This window comes from Ochlerotatus camptorhynchus, unplaced genomic scaffold (genome assembly GCF_037179485.1).
Source record: "Ochlerotatus camptorhynchus isolate MF236.1 unplaced genomic scaffold, CSIRO-AGI_Acam_v1.1 ptg000151l, whole genome shotgun sequence".
NCBI lineage: Eukaryota > Metazoa > Arthropoda > Insecta > Diptera > Culicidae > Ochlerotatus > Ochlerotatus camptorhynchus.
The window spans coordinates 755,289-761,779 of record NW_027040641.1 but is presented as its reverse complement, the minus strand read 5'-3'; the positions used below and the strand labels follow the sequence as shown (position 1 = coordinate 761,779).

The 6,491-nt window shown below is 39.4% G+C and overlaps 1 non-coding gene across 1 annotated transcript; it reads left to right on the top strand.

The window, feature by feature from the left end:
- The first annotated feature begins 5,723 nt into the window (after nucleotides 1-5,723).
- On the top strand, nucleotides 5,724-5,806 carry TRNAL-CAG (transfer RNA leucine (anticodon CAG)). Its single transcript has one exon. It is a non-coding gene; the product is annotated as a tRNA-Leu (tRNA).
- The last annotated feature ends 685 nt before the right edge of the window (nucleotides 5,807-6,491 follow it).

Genomic DNA, 6,491 nt, shown 5'->3' with positions numbered 1-6,491 from the left:
TTTGCGTACACGGCGAATGAGAACGACCCAAATTTGACTTTAGTTCACTCATAATCGCCAAAAGTACAGGAACTCAGCGATGAGTAAATTTGTCTCGTGGTTTCCTGTGGAAAACCTTAAAAATCTGCTGGAAAATGAGGAAATTGACGAAAATTTTATAGACTTATAGACAATAGACTGGGTGAATCCAATCTTTACTTCTTTCAAATTCGGGAATTTTTCCCTGGAAAATCCTGGGAAAACATGAGGCTAATTTACTCATCGCTGAGTTCCTGCACTTTATTTCTTATTTCTGAGATAAATAAACTCAAATTTGGGTCGTTCTCATTCGCCGTGATATCACCTTGAAAGATATCGGCGCCGGTGGTTAGCGTGATTACCTCTCACCCCAGCAGCAGTCAGCGCCGCATCACGGATCTCATGTTTCAGGAACACCTTCAGCACACCTCGTAGATCAGACCGGAGATACGTCAGACACCGCCACGGCGAGCCAGACGATGGATGGTGGTTATCTCGAAGAATTTGCGTTTGGTTCTGAATATGGCGATGAGTGTGCAAAATATTACGCAATTCCATCCTCCCTATTCGCAAGCAGCATATGCATGTAGGTAACGGCTCAGTGGAATGGTCCAAAGAGGTCGTGTACCTCGGGCTAACATTAGACAGCAAGCTTCTTTGCAGGGAGCACGTTGACAAAACCAAAACCAAGTGCAACATCTTGATAAGATCGTTGTATCCACTCATCAACAGGAGGTCTACCCTGCCCCTGAAAAATAAGCTTGCTGTCTACAAACAAATCATCCTTCCCGTAATAGAATACGGGATGCCAATCTGGGAGAGTTGCGCAAAAAGCCACCATCTTAAACTTCAAAGGATCCAGAACAAGATCCTGAGAATGATCCTCAACAGTCCACCGCGGACTAGAAACTCTGAGGTCCACCGCCTGGCTGGTCATCAGTCTCTGGAAGAGCAAGGAACGGTCTTCTTGGAAAGGTTCAGAGATTGCTGTAGGCGATCCGACCAACAGATCGTCAGGGATCTGGCACGTTAGGTTAAATTAGGTTAAGTAGGTAGAATAACAAATTAAAACATTCAAACAACATACTTCACAAGAAGAAAATTGAAAAACATTACACAGTAAAACACAACATGTACAACACAAAATCAAAAAGTTCACCAAAGATGAAGAGCCCTTCTGGCTAACCTCTTGCCCTGTATTAGCAATTGTAAACCACATAACAAATCAAAAATAAAGAAGAATTTTACTACTACTACGTTTTCTTCGTCATTTGTTTTCGAGCAACGGACGGATAACCGTCGGACACGACGTATGAGTGGAACAGCACACATCGCACCAATACGAAGACGACGCATTGTTGCCACATTATTTCTATTTTCAATCTGTAATCTCACCGTAAAAAATCTTTTTAATTTGTTTCTGGCTGAAAAAAAATCTGTAAAATAATATGTGATGTGTGTGTACAGTGATCTTATTGCGGATCGTTGTAAATATACTTTCATTTCATTTGAAGTTCAGAAATAGTTTTTTCATAGTTTAGAATCGTGAAGAATTACTTAAGTTTGCTTTCTGAAGAATTAATCTATTTAAAAGATCTCGAAATCCTGAATCTTGATTTTTTTTTTGAGTGATTTGTATCTTTTTAAAAAGTCTAAATATACAAAAAAAAATCAAGTCCCAGTAATGAGAGACAAGCCTGAGAAAAAAATGTAATGAATAAACAATCACATTTTCGTAAAACTTGAATTTTTTATATCCGAGATTACGAAAATCCTTGTCAGGTCACTTGTTTTGTTTTTACTCAACAGTTTTAGAAAATGAAAAATAAGCATTAAAATTTTATGAAATATTAGTTGGAAAATGTTATGCTCGATGTTTATTTTCTCAAATTCTTCTAATCAAAACAAATTTCAACTTTATCTAATAATTTGGCAGATTAAGGGATGTTGAATTCACTAGCTGTTGCTCGAACCTATATACCAAAGTGTAGTCAGTATTTTTTGTGAAAAACTTTGGAACGGTTTCATCTGTATTTCTCTATTTGCAATCGTGTTCATCCCAGACAACCAGAATGCACCTATATTCAAAGTTGTTTTCGTGATATACAAACATATATACAAACAAACAATTCGTATAGAATGCAAAGAAATTGCTTATACGTACAAAAGTGGAGGCCATATACGTCCATATTTTAATTTAATTTTAAACGAGTTGATTTAACATCATATACGATTTAATATGTAATAACAGATTCATTTTGAAAAGTCTTACGATGTAATCTGATTTAATTTGTGATACAGTACGACGGAAAAATATGTCATCGCATATAAGTCGGAAATATGCATTCTATACGATTTAACTTAAACATAATGCGAAGTATGCCATTCTGAAATGCGAGTTGGACTTAAACTGTAGCAATTTACGATACTGTCTGTACATTGTTGTACGACTTCTGGTTGTCTGGGATATGTTTTATCAACTTTATTGTATTTTTTTCATTAATTTATTTGATAAGGTTTAACCGAATTTACTTTACAGAGCCGAGGATTCTTGTTCAGTATGCAAAACTTCTTAAAACTTTAGTCAAAAGTTACAACACAATAAACACTTTATCTTCCGCTATCCAATAAGCCTCCTCCATCAGAACGGGAGCCGCTTCCAGTGGTTTAATTGTATGGCAGTATTGCCGAAGGGGGCAGAGCGCTTCCATTGCAGCAATGGACGCAAAACGTGGTCAGCACTCACACACTCATCACGAAATGGTTGCTTTCCATAGTCGACGACGCATCGACTGAAAGAACTGCTGACGAAGAACAATGAGGAGCAGCACACAATGGTTGCTGCCGAGTAAACAGACGATCGCGTGACACACATTGAGAATGGTCTGCTTACTTTATTGTATTTTGTCACAACACATAACTTCTATTTGGATGTTTAGTAGAATTGCATAGAATATTCTTTATTTATGATATTACGCTAGTCAAATGTCAAAATATCCGACTCACAAACTTTAATCAATCAGTTTGTGGGTTGCTTAAAGGACTTGTTTACCGATTCGACAAATTAAAAAAAATAATAATCATAGTACCTGTCACCTTGTGATATGGTTAATTAAACAGTACGAATGAAAAACTAACATCCCTCATACGAGCAATCAGAAATCAGAACATCTGAGCAACAGAAGTCCGTTCAAAATTAACGACGATAATAAAATAAAAGGTGAACAATTGGGATTTGGTTAGGTGCTCGAACCTACTCAAAAGGAAGAAAATATTATTTATTGATATTAATTAATACAATCCAGAGTTAAACATATCTTCCACTTATTTGAAAAATCTGAAAAAAAATATGTATATTTAAAAAAACTGTAATCTGTAAATATAGATATCTAGTTATATAAATTTTTTAAGAAAAATCTGTATCATTACAGATAAATCTGTATATGTGACATCACTGAGACGATAACGAAAGCACCCACATCGACCGGAGGAAAGGCTTCCCGCAATAGGCAGCATGACTAGGCCCCCGTCATCCGGTCGGCATCGACTTGTGGCCATCATTTGAAAAACAACCAGCCCCTTTCAGGGCCACCAAATCAAAAACGGAAAGAGTTGAGAATTAAATGATCAACATATTTATTCCGTCCACTAGCGGTCCTACGTCAAGCCTCCGTTCGTGCCCCTAGGCACAGATCCTTCTACTTTTTTATTGGTAAAAAATCCCGGTCCACGCCACCGCCATTTGCAAATGGCTCGGTAATATTTTGATAGGCGCCACACCTTTAAAATCGATATTGTTGATTCATATTGGAATTTAATATCAATTCAGAGTTCATCTAGGGTCACTCCATGGACCAAATGGTTAGAGCGGATAGTGCAGTGCTTTTAAATCCAAAATTCAGAAAAGATTAATGTGGGAAAACTTGATTTTTAGATTGTGGTGTCTTCGCGAATGCCTCTTGAAATTGAAAGATCTAACTTTTGACAATATTTTCTCGAGCGGAGTCCGTCTTCAAAGTCCTCTGATCACACGCTCTTTTAAGAAAACTGAAATTCTAAGGGGGCATTTGAATTCTGAAAATAACGCACAATTATTCGCGAAAAGCACTGCTTCCACTTACAAAGGCCCCCAGACCTGTCCCTGAAGTTAACCGGAGCTGCAATCCACCTGCACTGAACCTGTCTCATTCCGACATAAAAAAAATGTCCCACTTGTTGCCGCATTGAACGGACTTAGCATAAGCCCTAGTGCGCCACTTTTTCATCTCTGACAGTTTCATTGATAAATTTTACGATCCCTGCATTCCGAACGGTTTTGCCTTATCACTTTTATTAATATGTATAAAAAATATAACGCTGACTGCACCTTGATAGCGGTAAATTACTTTTTTATATGCCCAACTGATGATCAAAATAAAAAAAAAATAAACACAGCAGTGCCTCTAACGAACGCGAGGCAAAAAAAATATATGGATCGAGAGCAAATGAATGAAATTAAAAAACAAATTTCATATCCCCCTCCTTCTCGCTCGTGCCCACCCTGCCATCACCAGCCACAAACAAAGTCACTCACATGGTGCAGCATAACGGGAATACATTTTAGTATAGGTATCAGATCAATGGGGTCCCCGGTCGGTCGGTCGGTGGGTCGGTTGGTCCGGTGCTTTTATTTTTCACTAGTAGCCCGTGGGTATCGATAGGACGTCATCAAACCCATAATTTCGCTCGCTGCTGGCTGCCTTCCGGCCATCCAGAGGTGCAACCCAGCCCGGACCACGAGCAACGACAACAGACCTGCTCAACATGCGAAAGCATAATAATGTGCCCTCTGTGCATGTGAGTGATGCATGCATATCCGAGAGCTGGCAAATAAGTGGGCGTGGCATTTGAGGTTACAATTTTGCCAATTTTGTTGCGTCTTTCTAATACGCTCCGAAGAAGAAGGTTCAAAGCGCACGAAAATTTAAAATTGAAATTCGATACTTGCTGGCAATTTGAGCTACCAATTCGAAATGTCACTGCCGACAGCTTGATTGTTTGGTGATTGCTTCGGCACTCTCAAGTCAACCTTTCCAATTCCCCATGGACAATAGCGCAGCCACGACGCTATTTCGTGCCAATAATCGCTCGCAAGGAGTCACACGAAATACCGTTCCACAGGAGTTAGGCTTCTGATTCCACCTCTGCATGCATGCATGCCTATGCATTCGGGGAGTTACCACGAGCGATCATGCGAGATTGGATTCACAAAAAACGCTTTTCCATAAATTGTTTGAATGAAGTTAATTTCGAACCGTACCCTCCTCTGGCAGCACTCCTATGTTGTTTATGCAGTTGTCGACTGACCGAAACATGCCACTCGGACGACGACGATGACGACGGAGCGAGGAGAATCGTTTCAGCAAACCTCGTCCGTAATAGTCTACTATCACGAAAGCGAACAATTTATTTTAAATAAACTTTTGCTCGGTCTATAATTTATAAATACTTGCGTTTTGCTGTTACTCCGCCCACCGATGGTGAAGAATACATATTAATGTTGCTGGTGGCGTGTCGTTGTCACACAGCGTAACCTTAAACTTGGGAGAAGCTTGCTTGTGGATATCGGGAGCACTTAATTTTAAGCTAAAATTGCTCGAGAAAATTGAGGAATTAGGAACATGAGCGGGTGCGACAGTTTTAATTATCTCAAGTCAGCCACAACAGTCAGGATGGCCGAGCGGTCTAAGGCGCTACGTTCAGGTCGTAGTCTTCTCTGAAGGCGTGGGTTCGAATCCCACTTCTGACAAATGTACTATTTTGAACCATCATCAACTATTCCAAGGGTAAAGAATGTACAATACCCCCAGTGCCCCTGTAATGGGATAAATTAAGAGCTGATTACCTGATTTTTTCCATAAGAGTGTCCGACCATTTCAAATCCTAAGCCCCCGACCCCGACCAGGCCTGAACATACTCATTACAGCTAAAATACTGCTTTTCGAAATTATGAAACTATGAGGTGTTATAATAATAATTTGTATATGGGTCATTCCATCTCAAGTGACCGAGTCAGTTGCATCGACCCTCTCCGATTTGAACCAAACTTGGTGGAACGACTTATTTTAGCCAACAATAAAAAATCCAACGTTTTTACCCATCGACTCACCCCTGGTTCTGGAGACTGCCCCCACTTTTGACGTAGGACTACGTCTTTGATTTCTATATGGGGGTATACTTTGTGAAAACCGAAAATGGAACATGTAACAAATTAAGAAAGATTTTAAACGTTAATAACTCAGCTGCCCCTGGTCCAATTTCAATAATTTTATCACCAATCGATTGGAAATATGGCTACGCATCGATAACAATGCTTCCGAATTTTGATTTTCAACAAGAAACTATTGAAAAACTGGTAAATGTCCAGCATTGTCCAAAAGCGTCAAATTAACTAACAAATCCACCAATTACCTACATGCATATGCTGCTTCCTC